Below are 13,742 nucleotides of genomic sequence, written 5' to 3' on the forward strand. Positions count from 1 at the left end.
AGTGTGAGAGCCTGCAAGCCTAGAAATAAATTCCTCTAATAACCATGAGAGTGTTTTTGTCCCTGCAGTGCACTAAGCAGATCAACTATTCTCTTTACTATCTTTAAATCCTATGGCACAGTAATAGTGCCTGCTAAGCTACATTTCTTCTCCTCCTTTCCAATCTTGATGCACAATCGTTTGGTCAGTTCCCTGAGTATCCTATGAACTGCTGTCACCTTCCACACCCTGTAGCTGGGAAAGCCTTGCTTCCAAGATTCCTGCCTTGGAAGTACCCTACAAGCCTAGTGAATCCTAAATATAACCAGAGGTTATGGGCTGGAGAAATCTGACAAGTATGAATTCTCTCAGGGCACAAGGGGCCACACAGCTCTTGTGATATATCCAATGTATCTTGAAGCAGGACTTTGTTAAGAGATTTGAATTTTCTCTCATGGAAGTGCATAAATATGAGATTCTCTTTTCTTCCAGACAATAAAAATCTGCGAAATGTCAGAATAGACTTTGAATTTTCCACCTTAGGAACACAATAATTTTGCTATTATTTCTTCCCTCATTTTCCTGTTTAAAATCCTTTTAGATTATGAGATAGAGAAAGTAAGCCCTCAGCACTGGGGGTGAGGAAAATCGTGATGGCAGAGAATGAAGTTCATCTCCTGGAAACCTGACAACCCATCCTATAATTTCTTTCCCCAGAGAGTTGCTAAAGAGCCAAGTAAGAACACAACTTGCTAAATGGTCAAGCAAGATCCCTTGATTACTTCCTAATGGAAAGGAACATTCAAAGTTCTGCCAGATACAAGAGGGACTTCCAGCAGAGATAGTTACAAAGAGCTAGCATGGAAAAGTGTTAAGGGACTTTGAGCACTGAGATGGAAAAATAGCCAGACATGGGTTTATTAGCAAGTTCTTTTTCCATTATCTATGCCATAAATCCACCAATGATGTGTGTGATGAACTTCTATACATATCGTTTCCAGCCTCTGATTCTGCATTGTGCTCAACTTTTTCATTCAAAATAATTTAATATATATATATATTTGAAGAATAAGTAATTGGCATGCAGAGTTGTATAACATTCCCTCTTTCTCCTTTTTTTTTTTTCCTTCTTAACGTTCAAACAATAAATACGAGAGAAGAAATTTCATGCAATTCTCAAGGGTCTCCTTTTCAAAACTATGAAACTTTCAAAAAAATGCATGTACATAAAGTACTATACTGCCCTATTGTAATCTCATACTGTAATAATGTAAGAATGTAGTCTATACTGAGCTGTTCGTGAGGTATTTTTTGCATGTCTTGGAAATGAAGTTAGATTTGTAAACAGTACCTGGACAATTGAATAATAAGTCTGTTGGAGTTTTGGTGAGGTATTTTTTGTTGTTGTGAAAACAAGAGAACAATTTTCCATACTAGATTAAGAGATCTCTAGTTTCAGGGGAAGAAAATACAAGGGCATTGCAACCACATGCCTTCTGTGCTTCTAATGCTAATTCTTCTCTTATTGCACTGTAAATCCAAAGCAACTCTGCTGCTTTCAGTGGAGTTGTACTACTATAAACCTGTAAGAAAAAGGAATTAGAACCTACTACTCTTGAAAGAGATAAGAATCATTTTGAAACACGTTTTTTATTTCAGCTAGTGATTTGTAGTGCAATGCTGCACAAGCGTATATGGAAACATTTATAGAAAGAGATTTGTCAGTCAGCTTGAGTTTCCAAGTCAATTCCCACCTGGATTCATGCTTTTTATTTGGCCTCATTTTCAGATTTCTAGTGCTGTAGTAGAAATCAGCAGAAGTTACAGATGATTAGTTTTTTAAATTGTGTCCATGCCATTCTTACAGCAATCTGACAAAGTCATGACACATTATGTAGTAGAAGATAGATAGAAACAAATCACAGTTATCATATCCTTTTCTTTCACCGACACAGGTTATCTCAGTAACTGGTTAGTGTTCACTCTCTAGTCATCCCTCTCCAAAGGAGCTAAAGCATAATTGAATAGAAAGATGGTGCATTGAGATTAATGGTTAGGCATGTTTAACAGAAATGTAGAACATTCTAGCCACCATCTGAGCATTGTATAACATGCTAAGCCAGACCGGGAATATAGTCAGCAGGCTTCTTTACCCTTTGTGCTAGCTGAGATGATAAATGGTGATACTAGGAGAATGCTGAACAGCCTCTCCACTTTTTCCACAGTTCTGCTGGGGATTGAGGAGGTACACATTGCTTGTAGAAATTATTGCATGGTTATCTCTGAGATGTGGATGATTCTGCAATCTTGAACTTGTTTTGTCTGTGAATAGAGTAGGAGAAGGTTGCTTTGGAAAAATAAAGAGCTATCAGATGCCTAATAGCTTTCCAGGGTTTACCATTAAGATGGTAAACTAAGATGGTAAACTAAGATGGTAAACTAAGATGGCAATATTGTATAAACTTGCAATTTTGCAGTGATTATTCTGTATTTTACTTTTAAATTGTCTGGTGTATTATATAGAAGAAATGGGAGAAAAAAAAGAAAAAAAAATAGGCTTCCCTCTACTAAAATATTCTTCCTCTTTTTTTTGCAACATAGAACAATACTATTGTCTTCCATAAGACGGCTGGTCGGTTAATCTCTTTCTCTGTGTTTTTTTTTTTTTTTTTTAACTATGTACTGTCCTTTCATTTTTATCACCTTTGTAAATCCTGGGATGCAGTCAGGGTTGCTTACCAGTTCAAAATGATAACAAATTATTTACTTAACACTTTTGAAGAACACCAACTAGCAAGGTACTACACATTCCGTACCCGTTTTATATAAGAAGGGAACAGCAATAGCTAGAAGAATGTCTTTGTTGTATTCTGCTTTGATCCTAAATAACATGAAGAAGGCCAAGAACAGGAGCAGAAACAAGGGGTCCTTCAGGTCCAGATGCCTGGGCCTATGGGCAGGGCTGTGTGTGGGAGTCCCAGTGAGGGCCTACAAGAGCTGTTGAAACCAGCAGAGAAACCACTCTGCTGATTCAGTGGTTCCCACTCTCTTGTAGTCTTGGGTATTCTGTTCTACCATTTTTTGAAAGAATTTGACAGCATTTGAAAGAAGATGCTGTGAGAGTCGGTGGTTCTTCTCCATAAGCCTGGTGACTAATGGAGAAGGCAGAAGCCTGACCATGGCCTAAAGCTTTCAAGACCATCACAAGAGAACTGGATTCTGTAAGCTTTTATACATTCAGTTTAATTTTTTACATATTTGCCACATCTTTATACATTACGTGGTGACCTAATCCCAGATATAGCTGACTGCCTGACAAACATGGGAGCCTCTGCAGATGGGCTATTTCTGTTTGACTAACAAAGGTGGAAGGCTGTGCAACATATGTCCACCCTGGACTGGGCCCAGCACCTCAGCCTTGACAGTAGTAAACAGATTTAATTTTGCACTCCATCTGCACAAATCTCTTACAGTTTGATTTTATGTTGGTACAATTTCAGTCAGAAAGGCTGGTTTACTAATCCAGCATGATACATAGATTCTGAACAGGATGCCTGCATTTCCATCCTGTGCTTTTACTGCATCACTGGTTTTGCCACTTTGTAGTAAAAGGCCTAAGAAATCTTGACTACTGTGATGTGATAATCCTTGAATTTAAGCATTTTCTCTAGTCAGCATTTTTGTACTTGAAGTATGTTTTGAAATGTAAATTAGGCACTGAAGTCATCTGTAAATACCATGCAAAAACTGAACAATTGAAATAAAGCTTCTATATACATGCGTATACACTCATATATATACACACATTAAAGTATACAGATGTATATTATACATAAACAGCTAAACTATTCTATGCGTACAGCTGCTGTATTAAATTGCAATTTAAAAAAAAAAGAAAAGATACCAAAAGTTTGGTTGAATTTACATAGAAGTTGTTATGGAGATTTTACTTATGAAAATGAAGAATCTAACAATTAGATTAAATATGATTTTAGGTATTCTTATTTGAATGCTCTTTCAGTATTGGAAGTAATATAAATGGTGTGTTATGTATGATTTCTAGTAATACGCAGCTTCTTCTGCCATCCTGTTTCCTACTGAGACATATTTATAGTAAGTAGAATAAATTAATTACAAAACCATGTAGTACAAGGATGTAATTCCATCTAGTAAAACCCCCTGAAGTGGAACCCTGAGTTGTTTGCCATGTAAGGGAAGCAAAGCATAGGTAAGTAGACTTTGCTGCTGTGTCAAAACTTTTCCCTGGGGGTGATGTCCAAAAACAAGAAAGATCGTTTTATTAGTCTTCAGCTTGTTTTATTGAGCCTATTCTGGGCATCACAGAAGGCAGTAGGATTCCTTCTGCCTTTCATCTTCCTCCCTCTCTTTTGTATGTGTGTGTGTCTAGAAATGAGCAGCACCTTTTCTTCCTGCTTGATTTAATGCTAGCTGGACACCTGCTCTACATCTCCAAGTAGATATATATGATCTATATATATATGAGTTATATATATATAACTTCGGAATTATAAACACTACTTTCTTTAAATTTTCATTTATTTATTTGGCCTTCTATTATTAAAGGAACAATAAAAAGATTAAGCAAATATGGGGTAGATATTGGGGTGACTGCAATATTTTTGTCTGTGTTTACACAAAATGTTGTGCATAGTCAGCTATTTCTTCTGCAGTTATGCACCACTTTCATAACAATTTCAGCCTATTCTGCTTTGCTGCAGAAGCCCCATCAATATCAGTAAGGTTGTTAGCTGAAGCAAGAATATGGCTATGACAATCACTAGATTTACCTGGGACTGAACCAGAAATAATCAGGGCCCACAGAACTAAAAATATTGCTTACCACTGCTTCATCAGAAAGAGCTGTTCTTTCTCAGTGTAAAAACCTTAGCATGTTTTTTCCCGTTGCAATTTGAGAGAGATTATATACATGGCAGAATGCTACATTGATCCCCAGGAATTGGCAAAAGCCTGGGAGCCTGTTTTTTTTTGTTTTTTTTTTTTTTAATTAAGGATTTTATTTTTGAGAAAAATCTATTTGACTGTCATCTTGTAAATTGTACTGTGCATCCCTCCTCCCTCCTGACGGGAAGGTGCTGTAGCTTAAAGAGCTATTTTGCTGTCACTCCTTTATCCACTGGGGACTGTAGCTTTGTGTTTCCTAGTTACAGGAGGAAGGGAAATGAGGTATCTGTGGAGAACCTTCTGCAGGAGCTTCCACTGCTTCCACTGCTGGATACTCTGATGAGCAAGAGGGGATTTTTAAGACTTCCTTTTGCACTACAAATAAAGCAAGGGGAATCTCACAGTCTTTTTGTGAAAACCTATTTCAGCACTATTTTCTACTTCTGTAAACTCTGAGCAGCATTAGAAACAATTCTCTTGCTGTCAGTTGTGGTAGACCATGTACCATTGCTGGGACTGAGATGTCAAGTTGTCTTTTGGGGAGACTGTCATCTCTTTCTGGTGGCTGCCTAGGCTGCCATTTTCCTCTAACTCATCTTTCTGGCAAGTGGATCAGAAGAGCTGGAAGTCCCTGTGATGCCAGCTTCAGGGAAGGGTAGGAAACAGAATTAATAAGGGTGGGGGACTTATGGCCTCTGTACTCTCTCTTGTAAATCCACACTTTTTAATTGCTGCTCTTAAGAGCATCTCATTTTTTTTCCTGTGAAAGCTGAGTTGTTTGTTGTGCTAAATGTTAATAATCACTTCATTCTCACAAAGAGGATTAGAATTAAAATAGATAAGTCTGTATTATTCCTGCAGAAGCATAACATCTTCTTTCTTTATATGTTGTTCACAGCCTTCCTCAGTATTTCTTCCTGCATAAATGTTCTTTTCTGTAAATTTAATGAAATAATGAACGTTGCTGCAGTTCAAGCTATCTAATTATGGTGTCCTGAGGAAAAGCGAAGACTTTCATGGAAGAGTTATTTCCTTATTCCAATCTCCTTAATTTTATGGGTAAATTACAAGGTGTACATTAGACTCAAATAACTCTGTGTTCCACAATATTTAAAATTCATGTCTTGGATCCTGGACATTTTTCCTAGAAAGTGTTTTATGACACAATATAGCTTTAGTCCCCAGGGACTATAGCAGCAGAAAGAAATAGGCCAAATTCTATTTTTATTTGTTTGTTTTTTTGAGAAAGACTTGTACATCATTCCAGAAATGTTCCTGGGCTTCATCTCATAGTAGTTAATGGTTCATGTGCCACAGAGAGGCAGTAAAGCCCCTAATACTCTTAATGCTGAAGATACACATCCAAAGTCAGTAGGTGCTAACACAACCGTATCTGCATTTTGTAAAAGATTTTTTTAAAGACAGGCAACTCCATCATACTGCCCAACTCCTTCTAGTAATAAAATTTCTACAGCTTTCTGCTATGATGTAAGACTTAAAGGATTCATAGCTGTGAATTTTCAAACCAAAGTAGGTCTCTCTAAAGCTTCAGAGTGAGTTATGAAAACAGCTTGCAGAAATATGCACTACAGACACTCTGTATAGCATCTTGCAGCTCTCTTATTTGTTTACTGAGAACTGAAATAAACATTTTTAAATGGTTAGGCTACAGTAGCAGCAGCAAAGTATGGACATTTTTATCAAGTCTGTTTTAATATATCTGTCAGTTCAATTAACAATTATTAACCAACAGTATTGCTGGCTGAGATACTTAATAACAGGAAATTAACTGTAACTACTTGGAAATCTGTCTTTTCCTCTTCTACATAATTTCTTATGCATGGAATCTTGCTGTAGTCATTTTGGATAGTAATTACATGTTGTTGTACAGGAAAGTAAAGGTTATTGTATTCAAATCAGATGAAAACTGAATATATTAATTATATTATGAAATGAAGCTCTAGTATCTCAATACAAAATTTTACTGAACCAGTAAACAAGCTTATAATATTGTTAGGACTAATTTAAACACTGCTAATCCAAGTACACAGATATTCTACTAATTACTTTCTTTACTGTGCATGAATAAATAATTTTAAATTGAACCAGTCAGTTTAAAATGAAGCTTTTTTTTTAAGCTCTGTATTCCCAGAAATTCTCAGAGTCCTGAAGGACTAACATATGGACTACATGTGAGATAAAAGTCTCGTAATATTTGAGTTTCTTTTCTCTGATAAATGGACTATGTCTGTTCAACTTCTATTGATTCTTTCTGTGTTGCTCTGTTCCCAAAAGACTGGATCTCTATTTAGCTTCTGTATTCTAAAACATAAAAATGAAAAATTTGGTTTCAGGTAAGAGATAGCTAGAGCCAGAAATGATATTAAACTTACCTATTACAGTTTTAAACTGCATAACCTTACAGTCTTATTTCAGTAGTACTCTGATCTTCTTCCTTTGTGGTTATGGAAAGGATGTGCAATTTCTTAATGTGATGCTGGCAGTTTTTTTGTTCATAAAATAGATAAAAAGTTTTGCCTCTCCTTTAATGGTTATATGTCACATCACCACCATACCATCTTGCAGTTGGACTCTTCTCTGCCCAGAAAAAATCATGGAGGTAAAAAAATCTTTGCAGCCATTTCCCATGGTACAGACCTGGCCAGTAACTTCACCTTAACAATTTTTTTTTTTTTTTTTTAAGTAGAACTTGCAGAATTTGTGCTAGCTTTACAGCTCTGTTACTGCTTGAGATCAATAATAACAAAGGGAAGCAGTGTGTGAATGGGATTATTTACTGAACTTCTTTTAGACTCACCTGCCTATCAACAGCATTTATGCTTCTGAGAGCTGCCTCCAGAACGGACAGTTTTTCTGGAAGATATTCCATCCAGTCATTCTAAGGTTGCCTGGTTGAGTTAGATCAAGTGGTGGTGCGTATCGTACTTGCACTGCTAAATTATCCCTTATTTGCACCCTGGCATGACTTCAAACAATCCAAACATGATCTAAGTTTATAAAAAAGCAATTACACTATCCATCGTTATTTCTATTCAATGGTAACAAGTTAAGCCTTCATGCTGCCTGTTCATCTTTAGCAACCAACTGGATGCAGGTACCTCTTTTCTTGCCTGGAGGTATTTGCTCAAGTAGTCCATATTTGTAGAACAAATGGTGTTTGGCCTCCAGATTTGGCATCAGTATATTGGATGTTCAGATTGTTTCATAATTTCTCTTTAACTTTCTAAAGTGGCACGTTACAAATTATGTAATAAAGTATGGAGGCTAGATTTCCCTTGTCTGCACTGAGAGCCAGCTAATTTTTGAAATTAGTGCATCCAGTATCAGAGTAACTTTTCAGTAACCTATTAATCAGGAGTGCTTAGGATGCTGGAAGATCTGGATCGTTTTGGCAGATTGATCCTAAACTGGAGTCTGAAAACTACATGCTCCAAAGTGCTGTGGAAATGAGTTTTGAGAGCAGTCCTGCTTTAAGTTGTGTGTAGGGTAACTGTACACACAAGGGCAAATGTTTGAAGGAGAAACAAGAGTTACTTGTCAATACTTACAAAATTCCTTCTGTATCTGCTGGACATGTTTAAGTTCACAACTCCCTGCTTTTGTATGAGCAAAAAATTCAGGCGAGGAAAAGTACAAGATACACAGAATTCACTTTGCCCTTTCTGTACCAGGTTCATAGAGCAGGAAGAAATGTGAATGTTTGCTTTGGATATTGCTAAGGTTGAGTATCTGTGCTATCAAGGGAATCAGCGAATGTGCATGATCCTGCAATGTCAGTATACCTATATTTAGCACTACATCTATACTGTCTTTATATGAATGTAAATACTTGTGTTATCTGATCTCTACATTGACTATAAAGGAAGACTAAAATGACTAGATGGCTTTCTGACCTCCACTGGAGTCCATTTGCTCAGGTGGATCTCATTTACAATGGAGGTAATCCTCATTTTTGGGCAGTTTCTGAGTTAAAAGTTTTTACAACTTCATGACCTGGAAAAGTCTTGGCAACTTATCCTCCTGATTGAGGTTATTTGTCAGTCATCCTTCCTTGCTACAAAGCTTTGTAATCTGGTGAATGGATGATTAGAAATGTGATATAATATTGTATTAAATACCTGAATCTGTATGTGTAGTCATATCCGTGTTTTTTTTTATGATTAGAAATACAGTATACATAAACATATATATGTTTGTGTATGTGTATATATATAATACTAGGTACCATAAGTCCTGTTTCTGAATCATTCAGTGTCAAGCTTGACATTTTTTGCCTCTTTTTTTAAGTATTATTTTCCAATTACATATATTGTAAGCTCTTGATTGTGCAGACTATTCTGTTTCCAGAGAAAAATGCTGCTTGTGCCCCCTGACCTCACGCTCTGCTTCATGTCCTGCCTTCCAACAGCCAGACAGTTCTCCTTTTCTCCAGGGGACAAATGAAAATGAAAGAGTGGAGGTGGAGCTAAGTAATTGGCTACATTGTAATTTAACAAATACAGTAAATTATAAATTGATAGATTACAATCCTACAACTCCTAGGTTGACAGAACTAATACAGGTAACTATTTTTTCTCCTCTCTGTTTGGCCCTTTGTGTCTACGTAAATTCTCTTTTTAGATCTGAGACCTGGGGTTGAGATACCTCTGCAACATTTGCTCTCCATTTATTGTAAATTTGATCCTTCTGGACACTGTAGAGATTGTGTTAAGTTTGGTCAACTGTAACCATTTATCTGGGATACCTGGAGATCCATGCTACCTTGGCTGCCAGTGTGGCAACCTAATCATCTCCACTGAAAAGTTCATGACAATAATTATGTCTAAAAGCAGCACTCTGCTACCAGAATTGGTATGGGTAGCGTGCTTGTCTGGAAATACATTTGAGAGTCTTTACTGCATTGCCGGTGCCACATCATTAAGACTGCATCTTCCAAACAGATGTACACAGTCAGTCTTCAAAAACTGAAGGGAATGAGTTTTGCTTTTAAATCACTCTGAAGGCATAGAAATGAAATCCACTTACTCCTTTGTTAATTTGAGTTACACAGTTGTGTAATCCAGAAAATTTATTGGTGTCAACCAGCTCCAAATCAACAATATAAAAAGGAAATAAAATTATCATCAGCAAATGTAGTTCCAGGTCTCCAAAGAATACATAGGTTTTGTCATTAGAAGGTCTTACTTGTCTAGGAATATATTACATTGACTTGAAAGTAAATGTCAAGGCAAATGTTTATTAGGCTTGTGATAACATGTAGGCACTTTGCTCAAGACTTCATAATTTAGCTGAAAGAGTGAAAGTAATCATTCTGTTTTTCACTTAGTTATCAAGTTGCTGAGCAGCCTGTTCTCTGCTTCACCTTCTTTAGAATATAGATAATAACTTTCTGGCATTTATCCTTTAAGAAGCTATGCATTGTTCTAATTGTCTATATTACCAGCAGTACACAATCATATGTACCAACCAACTGGCTTTTGCTATTTATTCATGATACACAAACATCTAGCTTGAGAAGTTATAATTAAGAGTATCTAAAGTCTTTCATTTTTCACAAGACTGATGTGCATAGTACTCAACATTTATGTTTCTAAAGCAATAGATACACATATGTTAGTATATATATGTTTATAGAGAATATATAGTTGTGTATAAACAGATACATAAAATCACTGTTAACCACCCCCATTTAAAATTTTGGTCTTTTGGATGGCGATACTTGCCCAGTGTTTTAGGTACTTTTGCTGTTCAGCTATTTTTCCTTTTTTTCCTGTTTATTCTGAATATTACAAATACTTTATTTTACTACATTAAATGATTATTTACTAAAAAGCAAGTTTTCAAATGTCACCACTCTAAAAATATGCTGTAGAGTAGGATTTTTGTTTGTTTTTTTCGTTGTACTAATTAGTATAAGAAATATTTAAGATATTTAAGATTTCACAGTTATTTAAGATCAACTTTTTAGTTTCAGAAAAATAGAGCTGTTTACTATATATTTGTATTGCAATGAAACCTAGTAACAGTTACTCAGATTTAAGATTCTCATCTTCAGTGAATTCTCCAAGTGAAAGGGAGAAGGTTTTTTAAATAAAATTTTATTATTAACTTTTAAGGAAAGTACATCACTTTTAACTGACTGAAAAACTCTTAAAAGGTAAAAAATAGCACAGATACAGACATCAGTATTTTTAGAAGATAATGTTAAATCATCTACTACTGCTATGATTTTAGTGAAACTAAGTCTGATTTTCTTATGCCAATGTGTATATTTTTGAATGCATCTGCCACACCTTAAAAGGGATAAAATGTGTAAACCTGTAATGTCTTTCAGGCTCAGGGAGTCAACAGCTAGCATAAGCTGGTATCATCAGTTTTCTGTTTTTCCTCCTGCTCTGAAGCCACCATGCAGAGGGGCTTTGAGATAGACAGTGAATACACAGAATTGAACAGTGTAGTTTTGGAGGATACATCGCACTTTATAAGAGATTGAACTGAGAATTTATAGTTCTGTCATGGGAAATTATAGGATTTAAGTACTTTATAGTAATGACAGGCAGGTACTTGAGGGACATCCTGTAATATATGCCCTCAATATTACACGTACTTATGCTCTGGGCCACAAATTCACTGAAATTATTTTTTTTTAAAATGAATTATGATATGGGTAATTTGGGGGAATCTGTTAGAGCTGTCTTCCCCCAGCAGGGCATGACTTGCCAGTTTCCGATGATATGGGGTGCAACCCCAGGCTGTAGAAACCATCATTTCTTTTTAATCATTTAGTCTTAAAATTTATAACACATACAATTATTATGAGTTTACTCTAAATTTAAAAGTTAGAGTCAACACGTCCATCCCCAAACTGGAAAGAGAGGACTTGGAAGTGCACAAGAGCAGGCACCCCACTTCTGATCTACCAAGTGTTGGAACTGTAATAATGTGCTGGTATGTCCTAGTTAGGAGAACAATGTGTGCTGTTACCCGTTGTGAAGATGAGATGCCTGAATGCTCTTTACATGCCTCCACATATATTAATTTGGATTTTGATGAATTTGAGCCACTGTTCTTTTCACGCTTTACGTAAAATATATGATTTCTTATCATGGCAATTTATTATGGTTTCATGTTGGCAAACTATTAAATTTGTGGGTTTATTACCGATTGCATTAATAATTTATTTTGTGTAAGGCCTTGCAATATGCTGATGTTTTCCCTAGGTCATGATTAATCAAGTACTTTTTATTTTCTCTGAAGAAAAGTTGTTACCTGCTTTAAATCCAGGTGCCTAAGCAAATTTTTCTAAAATACACAATCTCATCTCTGCTCTGATGATGGAAGATCTTCTTAAAAACAAAAAGTTAGAATCTTGACATTTAAATTCATATGCATCGTAAATAAACTACTTAGTGTTGAACAGCAATGTATGGTTAATGAGTATATGAAGTGTTTATTTTTAAACTATTGACATGCCATCCATTAACACCCAATGGAGTTTTAGGATAATAACTGTCTTTTTAAATTAAGTTTCTTGATATCTCACACTTTGTTAAAATGAATAAAACCAGGAGTGACAAACACGATTGTGCTTTTTCATAGCCAGTTTAATCTTCTTTGTCTTTGGTGCAGTGATTGACACCGCACTGCACTGTGTCATGTCAGGATCTATATGATGGGAAATTGACTTACGGACTTCAGAGGAAAAAACTTCAATGCAATGCAAGATAGAAACATGTTCATAACTGACTTGCAAATTATACTGTTTATATTTTATATGTGATGCTGCTTTCTGGGAGGAGGAGATAAATTGTGTCTGGTAGTGATGGACAGCATTGTTCCAATAGTTATTTTGGTTGGTATTCATTCTTTTATTTCTGATTGTTTGCTATTTTGTGGGTGAAAGCCATGGTATAGAGGTGTGAATAGAATCTGTACAGCTGAATCTTGTCCCAGAATGGACCTGTAACATACAGCAAAACCAGGGAGCAAGATCTAGATGTATCAGTGTCTAAAAAGTGATTGCAAAAATATGTAGTCCAAACTCAGTAAAGATATGTAAATCTAACACTCAGAAGACATGAATTCTGTGAATTAAAATGAAAACATTAAATCCTCTGAAAATAGGTTAGCTGTTTCTTTAAGCAGTTTAATTGTAGAAGTCACTGGATAAAAACAGGTTTTTGTGTTTTATTATCTGTAAGAATGTCCCTAAGTATTAAAGTTAATGTTCTCACATACTAATACATAATTCTTTATAGTACTTTGAAGTTTCATGTATTAGCACTAGGTACTAATTGTGCTGAATCAAGTTGACAAATTTGCATAATTTGTAGGTTAACATTAGCATAATCCTGCAGTTCATTGTTTAGCAACACTATAGAAACAAAGTTTACTGAATGGTTTTACAATGTGATGATGAAGACTGCATATCTCTAACAATAATAATTTCTGTGATGTAAGTCACAATACTTAGGAAAGTTTATAACTGATAGTGTTCTCTTTCATGTGGGTCTGTGAAGGTTCACTAAAGTGGAATAGGTCTTGGACATTGATTTCAAAGATTATGAAGGAATTATATCAAAATTTCAAGGAATGAATTGTAACAAAGATGCAAAGTTAAGATTATTTGCTTTAAGGCAACAAACCAAAAACCTTTTGCAGTCTGTCTGTTTGTGATTTTCCTTTATACAGTATACCTTTTTTGTAGCTTCCTGAAAATGGCAGCCTTGGGACTTGGAACATCAAGCATAATCATATTGTATAAATTTCTTCTGAAAGTAAATCTGAATTAACATCTCTAAATTTTTGTGCCATGTCAT

The 13,742-nt window shown here is 35.6% G+C and overlaps 1 protein-coding gene across 14 annotated transcripts in view; it reads left to right on the forward strand.

The window, feature by feature from the left end:
• DMD (dystrophin) overlaps positions 1–13,742 on the forward strand; it is a 1,007,484-nt gene that overhangs the window by 436,166 nt on the left and 557,576 nt on the right. The window lies entirely within an intron of this gene.

Source organism: Numida meleagris, chromosome 1 (genome assembly GCF_002078875.1).
Source record: "Numida meleagris isolate 19003 breed g44 Domestic line chromosome 1, NumMel1.0, whole genome shotgun sequence".
Classification (NCBI taxonomy): domain Eukaryota; kingdom Metazoa; phylum Chordata; class Aves; order Galliformes; family Numididae; genus Numida; species Numida meleagris.